This window comes from Podarcis bocagei, assembly GCF_964188305.1.
Source record: "Podarcis bocagei genome assembly, chromosome: 14".
NCBI classification, from domain to species: domain Eukaryota; kingdom Metazoa; phylum Chordata; class Lepidosauria; order Squamata; family Lacertidae; genus Podarcis; species Podarcis bocagei.
Genome location: NC_138139.1, coordinates 12,381,258 through 12,399,644, shown reverse-complemented (window position 1 = coordinate 12,399,644; position 18,387 = coordinate 12,381,258). Strand labels below are relative to the sequence as shown.

The 18,387-nt window shown below is 45.0% G+C and overlaps 2 long non-coding RNA genes across 2 annotated transcripts in view; one reads left to right on the top strand and one right to left on the bottom strand.

Moving 5' to 3' along the window:
- Positions 1 to 15,547, bottom strand: part of LOC308573313 — a 60,584-nt gene extending 45,037 nt beyond the window's left edge. The window contains exon 1 of the long non-coding RNA XR_014002025.1: positions 15,412 to 15,547. This is a non-coding gene — a long non-coding RNA (uncharacterized lncRNA). The remainder of the gene's footprint in view (positions 1 to 15,411) is intronic.
- Positions 13,674 to 17,072, top strand: LOC308573315. Its single transcript, XR_014002027.1, has 2 exons — positions 13,674 to 13,791; positions 16,715 to 17,072. It is a non-coding gene; the product is annotated as an uncharacterized lncRNA (long non-coding RNA).
- Positions 17,073 to 18,387: the final 1,315 nt, after the last annotated feature.

Genomic DNA, 18,387 nt, shown 5'->3' with positions numbered 1-18,387 from the left:
TTTGTTGGGGTAACGGCCGGTCCTGATCCCCCGGTGACTCACCTCCCTGTCTCGCCCAAAGGTGAGCACTCCTCCTATGAGTACTCACGTCTCTCCTTCTCTCAGACCTTAGACTGCAGCTCGGGAGATGGTGGTGGGATACTAGACCCAGGGGCCGCTTCAGCCTTTCCTGACCTAACTGACCCAAGTGGTAGTGGAGCAGCTGGAATTGATTGCCCAGCTGAAGGCAACGAGGTAATCCCCACATCTGGAGCCAGGGCAGGCTCAGGCCCCTGACTCGGCCCAGCTGGTGCTTGTTGAAGGGGAACCTGTGCAGACTTGGGCTCTTCAGAATCAGGCCCCAGACTTGGTTCAGATGCCGCCTGAGGCAAAGGATCCGGTGCGGACTGAGACTCCTCTGGTCCCGAGCCCGAGTCCCAGGCCATCACAAAGTGGAAGAAAATGACCTGTGCCAGGCCAAGTAAAGTCAGGGGACAATATTACACTGCCTAATTTGTTCCATTCCTTCTACATCTCCCTGAGATCCCAAAATACTGATCCCCTTAAAAGATCCTGCCATTCTGAGAGTCGGCGTGTTGTAATGGATATACTATTACTCTGGAGACCAAGGTTCACATTTCTATTCTACCTCACACAGTTGCTGCGAGAATAAGATGAGGGAGGGGACCACACATTGTGCTCTCAACCTCTTGGAGGAAAGGCAGGATAAAAATAAAACAAATCAGCCCTTTCCCCCACCCCCCTCAACACTGTCAAACCAGAAGCCTGAAGAACAGCGCACATTTTAATTTTGACTCAACACAAATAGTTTTTGGGTAAAGTGGGTGATGCTATTTACAGGAAATGATTAGTTTTTCCACAGTACATTAAAATTGAAACTTTAATAAAGAAAACAGTAATTGTGTGCCTATAATTTTGCTGATTGCAGGACACAGCTTGCAACTATCTAAATTACAGTTTACAGAGACATTATTCTGAAACTCTCCCTCCTTTTTTATATATATTAAAAAATCTAGTTATGTAGCAGTAGCCTTAGCAGAAGAAAAGTAATCTATCCCATATCTGAGTTTCTCTTCACAATCATCTTCGGCTCCCTTCCCAAGTCATCATGCATTTGAAATCAGATTGGAATCCGGGAGGTATTGAGAACCTGCAGGCCTCCAAAAGTTGTTAGAATACAACTCCCACCATTCCTGAGCATTTGCTCTGCTGGTTGCGGCTGATGGGAGTTGCAGTCATAGCTGTCAAGTGTCCCTTATTTGAAGGGACAGTCCCTTATTCCTGCGCCATGTCCCGCTGCTGTCCCTTATTGATGGATGTCCCTTAAATGATGTCCCTTAAATTTCATATTTTTTTTTATAAAATTTTTATTGGTTTTACAAAATTTTAAAAAACAGACAAACACTTAAAAAGACAAACATACATGTATAATTTCATAGCGTATTTTCATCAACCTCTTTTCTGGGACTTCCCCATACCCCCCCTTTCTGCATCCCAATGTCCATAATTTTATAGCAACTCCCAATTGTTACTTTCCAACCTCTGTCATCTTAGTCCTCTCTATACTCTGACCTTATATCACTGTATCCCTTTGTTCCTGAAAACCACAACACTCTAACATTCATTAAGTTTATAGTAGTCCTTAAGATAACTTTTGAATTTTCTCCATTCTTCTTCCGCCGTCTCTTTTCCTTGGTCACGGATTCTGCCTGTCATCTCGGCCAATGTCATATAGTCCATCACTTTCATCTGCCATTCTTCCAGAGTGGGTAGATCTTGTGTCTTCCAATACTTTGCGATGAGTATTCTTGCTGCTGTTGTAGCGTACATAAAAAAAGTTCTATCCCTCTTTGACACCAATTGGCCGACAATGCCCAGGAGAAAGGCCTCTGGTTTTTTGGAAAAAGTACATTTAAGTACCTTTTTCATTTCATTATAGATCATTTCCCAGAAAGCCTTAATCTTCGGGCATGTCCACCAAAGGTGGTAGAAGGTACCTTCAGTCTCTTTACATTTCCAACATTTGTTATCGGGCAGATGATAAATTTTTGCCAGCTTGACTGGGGTCATGTACCACCTGTATACCATTTTCATAATATTTTCCTTTAAGGCATTACACGCCGTAAATTTGGTACCGGTGTTCCATAACCATTCCCAGTCATCTGACATGATGTTGTGACCCACATCCTGTGCCCACTTAATCATAGCTGATTTGACTGTTTCATCCTGTGTATTCCATTTCAGCAACAAATTATACATTCTAGATAAGTTCTTAGTACTGGGTTCTAACAGTTCAGTTTCTAATTTTGATTTTTCCATCTGAAAGCCAATTTTCCTATCCTGTTTGAAAAATTCCATTATTTGATGGTATTGAAACCAATTTTGTATCTTGTGCTTCAGTTTCTCGTAACTTTGCAATTTGAGCTTATCTCCATCTTGTTCCAAGATTTCCCAATACTTCGGCCATCCGACCTCCATATTGAGTTTCTTCACTGCCTTGGCCTCCACTGGTGAGACCCATCTAGGGGTTTTGTTTTCCAAGAGATTTTTATATCTTGTCCAAACATTAAACAATGCTTTTCTAACAATGTGATTCTTAAAGGCACTATTGACTTTATCATACCATAAATATGCATGCCAACCAAAAGCATTATTGAAACCTTCCAGATCTAAGATGTCTGTATTTTCGAGGAGCATCCATTCTTTCAGCCAGCAAAATGCTGCTGCCTCATAGTACAATTTCAAGTCCGGCAGGGCAAAACCCCCTCTTTCTTTAGCATCTGTCAATATTTTAAATTTAATTCTGGGCTTTTTGCCCTGCCAGACAAATTTCGAGATATCTTTCTGCCACCTCTTAAAACATTCCATCTTATCCAGAATCTGCAAGGTCTGGAACAAAAATAACATTCTAGGCAATACATTCATTTTAATCACAGCAATTCGGCCTAACATTGACAATTTCAAATTTGACCATATTTCTAGATCTTTTTTGATTTCTGACCAACATTTTTCATAATTGTCTTTATACAAATTCACATTTTTAGATGTCAAATAGACCCCTAGGTATTTGACCTTCTTAACCAGTGTCAACCCTGTCTCCTCTTGAAACTTCTCCTTTTCTGTATCTGTTAAATTTTTTCCTAAGACTTTGGTTTTTTGTTTATTCAACTTAAATCCGGCCACCTGGCCGAACAGTTGGATTATTTCTAAAACCCTTTTCGTACTAGTGTTTGGCTCTTGCAAAGTCAATACTAGGTCATCTGCAAACGCTCTTAACTTGTAATGTTTAGCTCCGACCTGCACACCTTTGACCTGCTGGTCTTCCCTTATCATATTCAGCAACACCTCCAGGACTGAAATAAAAAGTAATGGGGAAATTGGGCACCCCTGTCGTGTTCCTTTTTCTGATGTCCCTTAAATTTCAAAGGAAGCAGCTCCTCTCCCTCCTTCCCTGCCGGCCAGGGAGGAGGGAGGCTCCAACTGTGTTGCTTGCTCACCCAATAAAAAGTCTAAGAATGACTGGGGGGTGGAGCTTGCATGCCTTGTGTGTGGCTAGTTAATGCAAGCTGAGGGGGTTTTTGAATGTTGGACGCCATTTTGTTGCACGTGCTGCTGCAAACTTTGCAGTGCAAAGTCAGGCCGGGGGGGCATCTTAAGTTGAGGCTACATAGGCCTTGTGGTGCATGTGATTCAGATTCTATTCAGTTGAACCTCTGGTTACAAAGTTGGTTGGACAGTGTTCTCAAAGCTACCAGCATGAGTTTGACCAGACTGCAGGAGGACAGGAAGACTGGAGTGCCTGGAACAGGTGAGGCTGCAGGTCCCTTATTTTGGCTTCTGGTCCCTTATTTTCAAGGCTGCTGGTCCCTTATTTTCAAATCTGTAAGTTGACAGCTATAGTTGTAGTGCACCAACATCTTGGAGGGCCTCAGGCTTCCCATCTTTGGAATCCAGTGGTACCTCGGGATGCGAACGGGATCCATTCTGGAGCCCCGATCCCATCCTGAACAGAACATAAGATGTGACTGCGTGTCTGCGCGTGCACGGGTCATGTTTCACCGCTTCCACGCATACGTGTGACATCATTTTGACCGTCTGCGCATGCGCAAGCGGCAAACCCAGAAGTCACTTGCTCCGTCGCTTCCGGGTCGCTGCGGAGCGCAACCCGTAAATACTTATCCTGAAGCGTATTTATCCTGAGGTATGGCTGTACGACCTGAGTCACAGGGACTCAGAGCAAGGATCTACTCCCATTAGGGCAGTGCTAGAAACTGAGATATGAAAGCTAGGAGCTAAATAGCACCTTAAACCTAGGTTATGGGCACAACAACAGAATGTCTAGGTGCGCTTCTTTATAACAAGAATACAAAGCTGAAAATGAATGAACTGCAGCAAAATTTGTATTCATTTTTTATGTGGTCTAGTTCTTCCCCTGCCCACCCCTCTAATATTCTTAAGAGGGTCTCTTCTCCAGTCTTCAGAGAGTAGCTGGAAGTGGGGAGGCAAAAAAAGGCCCTGCTTTCCTTCCACTCTGCAGTTTTAATCTGACGTCTTAGGCGCAGTTCTGCCCAGAGCTCAGAAATGGCTCACACTAATTATTATTATTATTATTATTAATTATTATTATTATTATTATTATTATTATTATTATTATTTAATTAATTAATGCCCTGTCCATCTGGCTGGGTTTCCCCAGCCACTCTGGGCGGCTTCCAACAAAACACTAAAATACAATAACCTATTAAACATTAAAAGCTTCCCTAAACAGGGTTGCCTTCAGATGTCTTCTAAAAGTTTGGTAGTTACTTTTCTCTTTGACATCTGGTGGGAGGGCGTTCCACAGGGTGGGCGCCACTACCAAGAAGGCCCTCTGCCTGGTTCCCTGTAACTTGGCTTCTCGCAGCGAGGGAACCTCCAGAAGGCCCTCGGCGCTGGATCTCAGTGTCTGGGCAGAACGATGGAGGTGGAGACACTCCTTCAGGTATGCTGGACTGGTATAATGAAATTCCCTGTCGCGAAATGCGCCTAAAACAATGGGAGTTTCATACACTGTGTTAGGGACGTTTCAAAATTTCAGGTTTTCTTGAAACAATTCTCTCACTCTTCACTTTCAAAGACGCGTAGGAGACCTACAGGTGATGTTCTCAATCCATAAGCAACAAGCCAGCCCACATCTCCCCTTGTTTTAGTCAGTAATGGCAAAGGGACTGGGAGAAGGGACACAAAATAGTCACTCATTTTCAAATTGTATAATAAAATTATATTGCATTTTATGCATTTGTCTGAGCTGCTCTTAAATGTGAATTTTAAATTGTTGCAACCCATCCTGGGACTTGCTGATGAAGGGCAGGTAATAAATCTAATAAAATAATAACAGCAACAAAAAACTTTCTCCTTTCTTTTATCTATAAAAGCTCACTGTGGCAGCATTGGGGTGCTACCCCCCACTACTCCCAATTGTTAGTTATAACCCCCAGTTAAAGCAGGGGGAAGCTTTTCCATAACCTCCAACATTTCTCTGATGCCCGATTCAATAATAATAATGGTATTTATACCCTGCTCATTTCAGTGGGTTGCCCCAGCCACTCTGGGCAGCTTCCAACATACCGTATTTTTCGCTCTACAAGGCACACGAGACCACAAGACGCACCTAGTTTTTGGAGGAGGAAAACAAGAAAAAATATTCTGAATCTCAGAAGCCAGAACAGCAAGAGGGATCGCTGCACAGTGAAAGCAGCTGTTCCGGCTTCTGGGATAGCTGCGCAGCCTGCATTCGCTCCATAAGACGCACACACATTTCCCCTTACTTTTTAGGAGGGGAAAAGTGAGTCTTATAGAGCAAAAAATACGGTATATAAAAACATAATGAAACATTAAACATTAAAAAACTTCCCTATACAGGGCTGAGCTGCCTTCAGAATCTTTTATTTTTATTTATTTTATTTTTTATTTATGATTTTCAATTTTATACATTTCAATAATTTTACAATAGCATTTCAAAACTTGACTTCCTTCCCCCTCTTTCTATGGTTCCTTAAATTTATTGTAATATTTTCTGCATATCCAAATTAACTTAATTTGCTCATTTATTCATCTACTTTAAATATATACTCTTATAAAACTGCAGGTCATTACAATAATCCTGCCAATTTTCTTATCTGTTTACAGCTTATTTGCAAATATTCAATGAACCATTTCCATTCTTTTATCAGAAGTTTGTTATGTTGGTTTCTTATTTTTCGGGTAAGCCATTTCTGCATATTCCGCAAGTTTTTGCATCCATTCATCTTTTGCTGGGACTTCGTCTTCTTTCCATTTTGGGGCAAGTAACATTCCTGCTGCTGTAGTGGCATATATGAATAAATGTCTGTACAGTTTGGGTAGTTCTGTCCCTATAATTACCAAAAGAAAATCTTTTAAAAGCTGTATAGTTACTTATCTCCTTGGTTCGGGGGTCACATAACTCCATGCTGTCCAACATTTATCTGATGGAAAGAGGCAAATAGAGATCTTCCACTACATGTGAGGGCAGCACATGGGGTATGGGGGGGGCACTCTGTCCATATTTCAGCAGCTGCCGGCTGAGGCAGCTGCCTCACTCTGTGTTGTTGTAAAGGTAAAAGGTCACCTGACCAATAGGTCCAGTCGTGGCCGACTCTGGGGTTGCGGCACTCATCTCGCTTTATTGGCCGAGGGAGCCAGCGTACAGCTTCCAGGTCATGTGGCCAGCATGACTAAGCCGCTTCTGGCGAACCAGAGCAGTGCATGAAAACGCCGTTTACCTTCCCGCAGGAGCGGTACCTATTTATCTACTTGCACTTGGACGTGTTTTCAAACTGCTAGGTTGGCAGGAGCAGGGACCGAGCAACGGGAGCTCACCCCGTCGCAGGGATTCGAACCGCCGACCTTCTGATCGGCAAGTCCCAGGCTCTGTGGTTTGGAAAAACAAGTAACTGAAACTGACAGATTTCCCTCACTCTTAACTTCAACCTAAGTACGCAGAACCTAAGCTTTTCATAAGTATCCATTTCTTTCACACAAGAACTCCTGGTACACAACCTCGAATTATATCCATTTCAATTAAAAGCACTCACCAAAAACAAGCAAACGAAGCAAGTTGTTTTCCACCAAACTGAACATTTCTTAAATTAGCTTTCATGCTGATAAGGTGGTCTTTCCTATGCATTATACTCTGTCAAGCTCCATGGCGTTGTTGTTTTTTACCTTCCCCCTCCCCATTTCCTTTCTCTGTCGACAGAGAGCCCCTCCTACATCAATCTGGTTATTTAAACACACTCATTACCTTGGCAGCTGTTGCTTGTTAGCAGAACTCCTGCTAAAATGGTTTATGCACTTCCTTAGTCTGTGAACAACAAGGAAAAATTTAAATTGTTCAGATCCTGCCTCAACAGCTGGTTGTAGCACAAGAGAAGTATATTGGCAGACTCTGAAAACCTCATAGTTGTACGCTGTTAATATTACTCAATGGAGTGTCAAGCAGTATTAAAGAACTGCACCTGACATTGAACAGAATAGCTAATAGCGGCCTATATCCAGTGTTTCAATGGAAGTGCATTGCAGAGAGCATTCATTAGGGCAGACTGATCATAAGAAGAGCTTGCTTGGGCAAAACAATGGCCCACGCAGTCTAACATCCTCTTCTCACAGCGGTGAGACCTATGAGAAGCCCCAAAGCAGGTCCTTAATGCAACAGAACTCTACCCAAGTGGTATCCAGAGTCATATTGCCTCAGACAGTGGAGGTAGAAGATAGCCAGCATAGCTAGTAGCCATCAACAGCATTCTTCAAGGCCGGATATAACTGTTACAATATTATGCTTATTTGCTCAGCAGCCCCACTATATCCAATAGGGCTTACACTCCACTGTGTTTAGCATTCCAGCCTTTCAGTGCAATCCTATTCATGTCTACTCAAAAATAAGTCCCAGTTTGTTCAATGGGGCTTACTGTTTTAGGGGTGCTAGAGAAGAAGAAGAAGAAGAGTTTGGATTTGATATCCCGCTTTATCCCTACCCGAAGGAGTCTCAAAGCGGCTAACATTCTCCTTTCCCTTCCTCCCCCACAACAAACACTCTGCGAGGTGAGTGGGGCTGAGAGACTTCAGAGAAGTATGACTAGCCCAAGGTCACCCAGCAGCTGCATGTGGAGGAGCGGAGACGCGAACCCGGTTCCCCAGATTACAAGACTAACGCTCTTAACCACTACACCACACTGGCTCTCTAGAGGACTAAGGCCTCATCTATACCACAAAAGGTAAAAAGGTAAAGGACCCCTGGATGGTTAAGTCCAGTCAAAGGTGATTGCGTGGCAAGTTCCCGTCCCCCGTCTCCCCCCCCCCGTGGAAATAAAGACACATGACACAATTATTTAAGGTTAATCTGCTAAATATGGCCACAACTTTATTGGTTACAGGTGATGAGCGGTATTGGCTTAGGCACTGGTTCTAACCGACTATCCGGCTTCAGCCTGTTCACTGGTTAACCACCAGTAGGGGGAGTCCTGCTGATGCACATCAACTAGGAACTCCCCCAGGGTCACCGCTTGGGGGCGTGCCTTAGGCCCTCACCTCCCCAGGCTTTGGACAGGGCCACGCCCCCCGGAATCCTTTATCAAACTACCCTTCAATATGCGGGGCAGGTGATGGCGCTTCCTCCCCTCTTCCATCTACAAAACAATACCAATGCCTAACCGCCAATACTAAGAAAGTTGTGACAATTTGCTACGAGGTAGGCGAAAAACCCCCTTCATGGATCACTGCCTTGCAGTGGTGAAGGGACTTGAATAACTCAGAGAAGCTATGAACTATGCCGAGCAGGGCACCCAAGATGAACAGGTCATAGTGGAGACTTTTGACCAAACGTGATCCACCTGGAGGAGGAACCAGCAAGCCACTTCAGTATCCCTGCTAAGAAAACTCCATGGACAAAGACAACAGGCATATAAAAGTTATGACACTGGAAGATGAGCCCCTCAGGTCGGAAGGCGTCCAACATGCTACTGGGGAAGAGCGGAGGACAAGTACAAGTAGATCCAGAGCTGATGAAGCGGCTGGGCCAAAGCCGAAAGGACGCTCAGTTGCGGATATGCCTGGAAGCGAAAGGAAAGTCCAATGCTGTGTTCTCAGCTGGGGGCAGTGGCGTAGCGTGGGTTATCAGCACCCGGGGCAAGGCAAGTAATTTGCGCCCCCTAACCCGTGGATTTGCGCCCCCTAACCCATGGATTTGCGCCCCTAACCCCCAGATGTTGCGCCCGGTGCGGCCGGCCCCCCCTGCACCCCCCACGCTACGCCACTGGCTGGGGGAAAAAACCCGACCCAAAAGCACTTTAAAGTGAGAATGGGATAGAACTGATTTATGTATAAATAAATAAATAAATGTGAATTTTACCAGGCCCAGAAAGTGCCTGATCCACTCATCCCTATTTTCAGGTGGTGTCTGGAAGCCATCAAAAAGTGAGCTAGTCAAACAACCAGAGGGACATTAGAAGTATCACAAACAATGAACCACAACTGAGAAGACGCTTGTCTCTCATTGCCACCCACCTTAGTTCATAAGGTGGTGATGTGAGCTCTGAGCAGATCTTCTTAATGAAGATTTCAATAGCAGGTCTGGTTAATATGAGAATAAGCAACCTTAGATAAGCAATGCATTGCAGTGTGCAATGTTGTAACATACAGTATCTATAATCCTGCATAAGGGTAGCAAAGAGCAATAGTGAAGGAACCTCAAAGCATATCAACTTACAACATAAATAACTAAATTATGCCTCAGAGAATTACAGCTAATATACTGCAAGACTACCCTTGACCTTTGCAACGAATAGCTCTTGTTCATAATAGAAGCTATGAGACCAGCCATAACCAATTAAATTAATTGCCTGTAAAACTTCAAGGAGAGGGAGGTAGATGTTTACATTGTCTCAACAGTTTGCATGGAGAGATTTGTAAAGCACTTAAACAATTAATTTGCTTGCTTGCTTGCTTGCTTCAGTTGTCCTGGGAGAACCATGTTCGTGTTCTTCGGGTTTCTAACACCAATTCAGTCATCGCACCATTTAGAGGCAGGTTTTGCATTTAAAAAATATCACCTGGAGGAATTTCCTGGCAAAGCAGGTTCCCGCTTTCAGATTTTCAACAAATAAATTAGGTCTGTCAAAGCAAAGCACTCTTTCCGGCAGCTGCTTCCGGATTCTCACTAATCTGCCTCACAGGCTCGGGGCTAAGATTGCAGTTGCTGGCAGATGAGGAAAAGGAGGAGGATGCAGAGAATGCAGTTGGTGGGGTGACCTGAGAGGCAGGATAAGGACCTTGCCCCATAGTGCAAAGAGGCCAGGAAGTGCGAGGTGGTCCTCCCAGGTCTTTGGCATTCCCCATCCACACAGAGGACAGATTCCTTAACAACAGGGGTCAACACCACACCAGGAGGGGAGGCTGGAATGCAGGAGGAGGGGTCCTCTGTCTTATCCCTGAAAACTAGGTGTTGTCTAGAGGAGGAAAAAACTTAAATATGTTGCAGAGTTCCCAAAAATAGACCAGAGGCAAATGTTCTTCATCCAGCAGAGCTTTACTGCTACTGAAGGCGAATGAGCATAATGGCCACAAATCCAATACATTCAGGATTGGCACAGTCCATAAAAGATCCAGTTGCAGCAGACTTAGCTTAATTTACAATATTTATAATAGGACTAAACCTTAACCTTAAGCATACAGAACAGACCACACCAGAAGAAAGAGATAAAAAGAGAAAGTCAGTGAAACTCAGACTCCTCCTGGCCTGACTATTACAGTCAGCATGACCTTGACAGAAAGATAACAGAACCAGTTTAAACCAGCTTCCCAGAAGGAATAACCCAAGCATCAGAAACCTTCTGCCTGTTTCTTTCACATACAGTGGTGCCCCGCAAGACGAAATTAATTCGTTCCGCAGGTTTTGTCGTCTAGCGAATTTTTCGTCTTGCGAATCACGAAATCCCATAGGAATGCATTGAAAATCAATTAATGCGTTCCTATGGTCAAAAAAAGTCCAAACAAAGCCAAATTTGGTACAACAACAGTTTATTAACTGCTCTTTAAAGTCACACATACTGTAAAGAGCAGTTCAAAAATTGAAGGGAAAATAAATTAACTTTATAAACAAAACATGTCTTTGTTTTTAGACAAAGGAAACAAAGTCGCGATATGTTTTCGTCTTGCGTAGCAAGCCCATAGGGAAATTCGTCTTGCGAGGCAAATCGAAAACGGAAAAACCTTTCGTCTAGTGAGTTTTTTGTCTTGCGAGGTACCACTGTAGAAAGAAACCTTCCAGAACCCTCTTGAACTAAGCAGAACAGGAAAGATCTCTACACATCAGATCAAAATTTTCTGTACTAAGAAATGTAAACTGACACTGGGTGCCACCTCCATCAATGGGAGAAGTCCTACACCCCAATTTGGAGAAGAATACACCTCCAAGAACACCAGTCTCACAGGAAGACAGAGAGCCTTGCAAGTGATGATGCCATGGGTAGCTGATGATGTTCACGGTATTCCCATCTGGCAGCAAGTGCCTCCCAAGCCAGTTGGGCCTGTGAGGCTGATGGCAAGTTGTAATTATCTATTGGAATTAGCACCTTTGATGCAGCTGAAGTCAATTTGCATTGAGGCATAAATGAGCATATTCAAATTTTGTGCTTTACAGGTGCTACCGCACAACCCAGGTAAGGGTGTAGTGGCAGCATTGGACAGCATCTCAGTGTTAGGATTCCTGCTCCATGTCTGCAGTCATGGGATTGTTGTCTATCCCATGACGGTGTGTGTTTTCATTCCACAGTGTGGAAAGTGACAGAGACACTTTTGTCCTTTGTTTCTTTCTCTTTGCTGTCTGATGAGAAAGAGGAAGGAGCTAAGTCAGAATGCTCCGATTGTATTATATGTAAATAAAGTAGATTAGCCAAAATGCTGTGCTACTGAGTTCTGTTACGCAAACTGCTAATACTCTGCAGGATCCTAAGCGTGCTAATGCTTCTTGGTATCAGTCGCTGAGATGTTTGGGCTGAAGAAAGCTTTTGAAGCTCCCGGACGATCGACCAGGAGGGAGAGAACATGCCAACCGGGCATGTGTCTCTGCCAGGGTCCTACACGTGAGCAGGACGATTCTAACACTCAGGCCTCAAACCAGAATGCACTACCCCTAGTACCAAGAGTTCTTAGGAGACCCCTGTTCCCCTCACAGAGCTACATTTTCCAGAGTGCTTCAACAACAAATCCCTCTTCTCAGGGAACTCTGGGAATTGTAACTCTGTGAAAGGAACACAGCCAGCTCCTCAGGGAGATGGGCATACTGCAGAAGGGAATTGTCTGCCTACATGAGGCCTCAGACATGCCTAGCCCCTGACTGAGACTGCATTTTCCAAGCCCTAGCCTGCAGGGCCCATACCTGATCTGCCTGGATTATCGATGGGAAATCTCAGGCCCAGCACCTAAATGTGGCCCTCCAGGCTTCCTTATCCTCCCCTCACCAGCCTTGCTTCATAATCCAAGTGCTTTTGTCTGGATGGAATAATAATAATAATAATAATAATAATAATAATAATAATAATAATAATAATATATACCCCGCCCATCTGGCTGGGCCTCCACAGCCACTCTGGGCGGCTTCCATAAAAAGCAAAAATACAGTAAAATATCACATGTTAAAAACTTCCCTGAACAGGGCTGCCTTAAGATGTCTTCTGAATGTCAGGTAGTTGTTTATCGCTTTGACATCTGATGGGAGGGTGTTCCACAGGGCGGGCGCCACTACCGAGAAGGCCCTCTGCCTGGTTCCCTGTAGCCTCACTTATCGCAATGAGGGAACCGCCAGAAGGCCCTCGGCGCTGGACCTCAGTGTCCGGGCAGAATGATGGGGGTGGAGACGCTCCTTCAGGTATACTGGACCGAGGCCGTTTAGGGCTTTAAAGGTCAGCACCAACACTTTGAATCATGCTCGGAAACGTACTGGGAGCACTGGGAATGTGTCCTTGAACTCTCGGTTGTCTGGGTGAGGGTTATATGTAGAGACAAAGATAAGATTTGCTTTCATTGCTCTGTCTACTTTCCCCTCTGCCCCCCTCCCTCCTCACCACTGGCATGTGGTCCCTGGAAGATTGCTTAAAAATGAATGAATGCAGCCGTTGGGGTGGAAAAGATTCCACCCTCCTCGGCTTAATCGGCCTGCGTTGACTTCGCCTGGACTTCACCTGCTTGCCTCACCCGGTGTGGCCTATTTGCTTTCTCCACTTCCCTTGCAGCCCTTAGCAGAGCACCTCAAAATGCTTGAGGTGGAGAGGGCAGGTTAGACCTAGCCATCTGTTCACAACTCCTGATGGAAGGCATATTCTTGTTCTTCCTCCTGTTCTTTGTGGTCTGATGTTCCACACCCCTTATCTTCCACAGCTTCCATAGTTTTCATCCTGCGCACCTTTTCCTGTGCCATGTCCCTCTGCCACTGCTTATCATTCTCCTCGAGCCTCCTTCCTTCTGTGCACTAAGCACGCCTATCAATAACTGAATGTGAATAATCACATCATTAGTCAGTCGCCGCTGATTGATGCTCTGCTGTCACAATGTGGTAACTTTTACTGCCAAGTAGAAATTGCCAGATGTCCCTTATTTTTTTAAGGGAATGTTCTTTGTTTCAGAAGAGACACATGGCTCATTGGCTGGGGTTCCTTGGTGTGTGAAATGCTTACAAGGCGGCGCGTCTTCCTCTCGGGATCATCTTCAAGAGTCTTGCTTCTTACTGTTTCAGTGAAGGTAGTGAAGTCACAGGCAGAGCTGCTTTTTTTATATAGTTGCCCTGTGTCTCTGGAATGACCTCCTGTAAGAGGTGCAGCTGTTTGAGCAACTGTGCATCGCATCTACAACTATGCAAGGTGCATTGTTTTCAGACACGCATCCATACCGCAAGTGTGCAGAAGGTCCCAGTTCCAACCCCTAGTATCTCCAGGTTGGACAGAGATGCTGTGTAATAATGGAGTAGTTATTGTGGGATAACCAGCCACATACAAGGAACATACTTAAGTCTAAAGGGGTTAACACCATAGAGTAAGCTGTCCTGCCAGGCTTAGCTCACTTTGGGAAGGACCACATGACTCTTACAAGCCCTCTAGGGCTCCTATACCAATAATTCAGTAACTTTCACCACTGTAAAGTTTTACTGCCTGTGCACTTCTTCTGAATGCTGTATGGAAAAGCACATAAATCTGACCTTTGGGGAGTTTGTGAGTGAACCCATTTTAAACTTCCCAAACCTGTCGGTTACCCTCACCTGGTTTAGCCAATTCTTGCAGGGGGTGGTGGTCATTGTTACACGCTGACAGCTTCTAGGAGCCACAGGTAAGAGCTGAGGGCAGGGTGGACAAACAATCCCAGAAAGAGAATGACATGTACCTCACCAGAGGTACTACCCCTCCCCTAACATCCCACACACACCCTATAAGGTTGCAGCCTTAATTAACTGAAGCATCCCTCTAGGTGTAAGTCCAATGGTATATCAGATTTGGTAGGAATGGAGGTGGATGCCGAAGGTCTCAGGTTCAATCTCTAGGTAGGGCTGGGAGAGACTTCGGTCTTAAACCCTGGAAAGCCACTGCCAGTCTTGTGTAGACAGTACTGAGTTAGATGGGTCAGTGGTTTGACTCTCAGTATAAGGCAGCTTCCTATTCTTCTTCTTTGGCAATCACTACTAGCGAAGTAAGATTGTCTTCCACAAACACGGTTTTTACAGTGAGTCTGTAAGTGACTCTGGAGGCCAGTTCTGGATCCACACGTCCTTCCACAGTGGGAACATGGGTTTCCAGACGGGAGTTGATCATGGTGAGGGTTTGCCAAGAATGCCTTCCTCTTAGCTCATTTCTCCCTTTCGTCCTGAGTTTGAGCGTCTTCAAAGCCAATGGCACCTTCAACTTAGTTGGACTGGTCATGTTGTGTGGATACCTGATTATCATCTTCCAAAGCAACTACTCTAATCCGAACTTAAAAATGGAAAGCATATAAAGACTCTCTCAAGGCAAATCTAAAAATATGTGGTATAAACACCGACAACTGGGAAACACTGGCCTGAGAGCGCTCCAGTTGGAGCTTCCTATATTCCTAAATAGAACCTCTCAAACTTCAGGGGAAATATATATATATATAGCCTCCATGAAAGCCTGCGCCACCAGCCAATGAACAAACCAAGAACAATATCCTGGAAAAGAATTATTGCTGACTATTGTATTTAACTGGATTAAGATGCTAAAGGAAGCTATGCATCTTTAATCCTTGGAAAGGACATTCAAATGCAAAATGTAGAGGGGAGGGAGGCAGGTGGCCCTATGAATAATTAACTGAGCATTTGCTTCTGTAATGAGAAATTAAATTCTAAATACATACAAGCCCACAGTGACGGGAGCCCAAGAAGTCAAGTTCATCTTCTTTGTGTCCTCTTCTGGATGGGAAAACCGCACGCCAATGTTTGACGCCTGCCTTGCTGGTGTCTCGTTCGTTCTTTCATCGTTTTCTTTGGAGCTGAAGGGGCGAAGGCCTAGAGGAAGGGAACAGGAACAGTGATAAAGGAAGCGAGGAATTGGGAAGAGGGAGAAAGAGAATTAAATAAAGCTACAGGAGACAAAGGAGAGCTGAGTATTAGAGGGAAGGTTAAACCAAAGAGACTGAAGAACACTTGAGTCCTCTACAAAGATTTCCTCTCTCTGTATTCAGATACTGAGAAGAGCTGTGATCTCCTTCTGCACTATACTTTTGAAGCAGAATCCTGTCACTATAATCAGCAGTGGCTTCCCCCCAAAATACTGGGGATTTTAGTTCATTAAGGGTGCTGACAGTTAGGAGACACCCTATTCCCCTGATAGGACTACAATTCCCAGAGTTCCCTGGGAAAGAGGGATTGAATGTTAAACCCTGGAGATTATAGCTCTGGCCCCAGGGATTGCATAGTGGAGGATTCTCTTGGGGGAGGGCTGTGTTAGCAGAATGCAACAGTTTGAAATCCTCTGGAGGATGAATAATTTTTTTTTATTGCTTACCCAATGGCCCTTGCCAGCCAAAGAGTTGTATAATTAAAAAAAGTGGGACCCTACACAAACTAATTGCATAAGGTAAAGGTAAATGGACCCCTGACCATTAGGTCCAGGCGTGGCTGACTCTGGGGTTGCGGTGCTCATCTCGCTTTATTGGCCGAGGGAGCCGGCGTACAGCTTCTGGGTCATGTGGCCAGCATGACTAAGCGGCTTCTGGCGAACCAGAGCAGCGCACAGAAACGCTGTTTACCTTCCCGCCGGAGCAGTACCTATTTATCTACTTGCACTTTGACGTGCTTTTGAACTGCTAGGTTAGCAGGAGCAGGGACCAAGCAATGGGAGCTCACCTCCGTCAAGGGGATTCAAACCGCCAACCTTCTGATTGGCAAATCCTAGGCTCTGTGGTTTAACCCACAGCGCCACCCACCTTCCTACATTGCAAAATTCAATATATATGTGCAGCTCACCAGCTGCCCCCGGCACAACAGGTTCCCATTCCTACCATGCACCGATACAACAGCACCAATGGGACATCTGCCCCTAGGGTGCTTTTGTCTGGGATACCAAGGGGCAGGGGGGCAGCTGCAGTGGTGTTGAGCACTTTCCTTGCCAGCTGGCCTCCTCTGCAAATTTAATGCTATTTATTTTCTTTATTTCAGGCATTTATATGCTGCTTAATCGTTAGCATGAATGATGAACGGCCAACGCATGATGATACACAAGGAGGAAACGGCAGTGCCGGGTTGCCAATTCGTGTCTTTCACTGAAATTGCGCACATGCCCACAGCTCGCTGGTTTCATGTGATGTGGGGCCCCAGACCATGCAGCTGAACCTCTCACGCTCTCTGGCTCTCACAGTGAGCGCTGCCTGGGATGGGTGTAGGCTGGTGCCATTTCACTCTGTGCTTGCGGGAAAAGAGAACAACAGCAAACCAACCTATGGTCACATAAAGCATCATCAATAAACACACGAGACGTAACCGGCTGTGTTCTTAAATAAATAAGGTATACTATTCATTGATTGTAAATTTCAACAGAAGTACAGTGGTGCCCCGCAAGACGAATGCCTCGCAAGACGGAAAACTCGCTAGACGAAAGAGTTTTCCGTTTTGGAGGTGCTTCGCAAAACGAATTTCCTATGGGCTTCCTTCGCAAGACGACAATGTCTTGCGAGTTCCTGCTGGTTTTTTCCCCTCCCCCCCTTTTTCTAAGCCGCTAAGCCGCTTATCAGCTGATCCGATCAGCAGATAAGCCGCTAATAGCGGTAATAGCGCTAATCCGCTAATCCGTCAATGGGCTTGCTTCGCAAGATGAAAAAACCGCTAGACGAAGAGAATCACAGAATGGATTCTTTTCGTCTTGCGAGGCACCACTGTAACTCATAAAGTTCAACAAATGAACAAAGCAGAAGACCCAGTGGATCAGATCATTCTCTAGTCAGTTCATGCATAAGGTCCATCCATGTAATGGTGTCTATTCCACCTGTCTGTTTATAAAGTCCAAACAATCCACATGAAAGGTTGTTACAGTTCCACAAAATCCTTTCACAGAGTCTAGACAAGGATTTCCGGAATATTGGCCTTGTTTCTCCGTCCTGGGCTTCATTGGTAGTTAAAGCACTAAGTAATGCAAATAAATACAATATCATGATCTCACACATTTTACAGCAAAAATAATATCAAACAATAAAGAACTGTACATACCATATGTGATATTACAAGACAATGGACCTTATGGCATAGTAGTGCCTGTTGTAAGCAGCAACTGTTACAAAATAGGATTATATGGACAAGCACAATATATCTGTTTGTCTGCATTGCCTTGAGTCAGGGCAATGGCTTGTCTCTTCCAGCCAGAGACCTCCTGGGCTCTGATGCGGCTGCTGTGCTCTCTCAATAAATTGAGGTGATCGCTCAGGCAACAGTTTTGTTGTCCCTTACTACTTAGGTCTATTGATCTCAGCAGAGGCGAAGCAACCTGCTCTGGTACCCGGAGCGGCGTTCGTCCCAGGGGGCATGGCATGCATCCCGGGGGGGGTGGCACGGTGTACATTACGGGGCATGGCGCATGTCCCAGGGGGTGCAGCTGATTGGGGGTTGGCATTTTGTAACACACACCCCTTTGGAAGGGTACCTGGGGCGGACCTCCTCCCCCTCCTCAGAACTCCCCCCTCGGAGTGCCTGTCATCTGTAAAATGGGAGCCTTGATGGGTTGCCTTTTCGTACAGCAGTGTGGCGCAGTTTTACAAGAGTGCTTGGGAATCTGATATGGGACTCCAGATTATTTAGTCTGGATTGATTTTGTGAACTGCCCTGAGATCTCTTGATGAAGG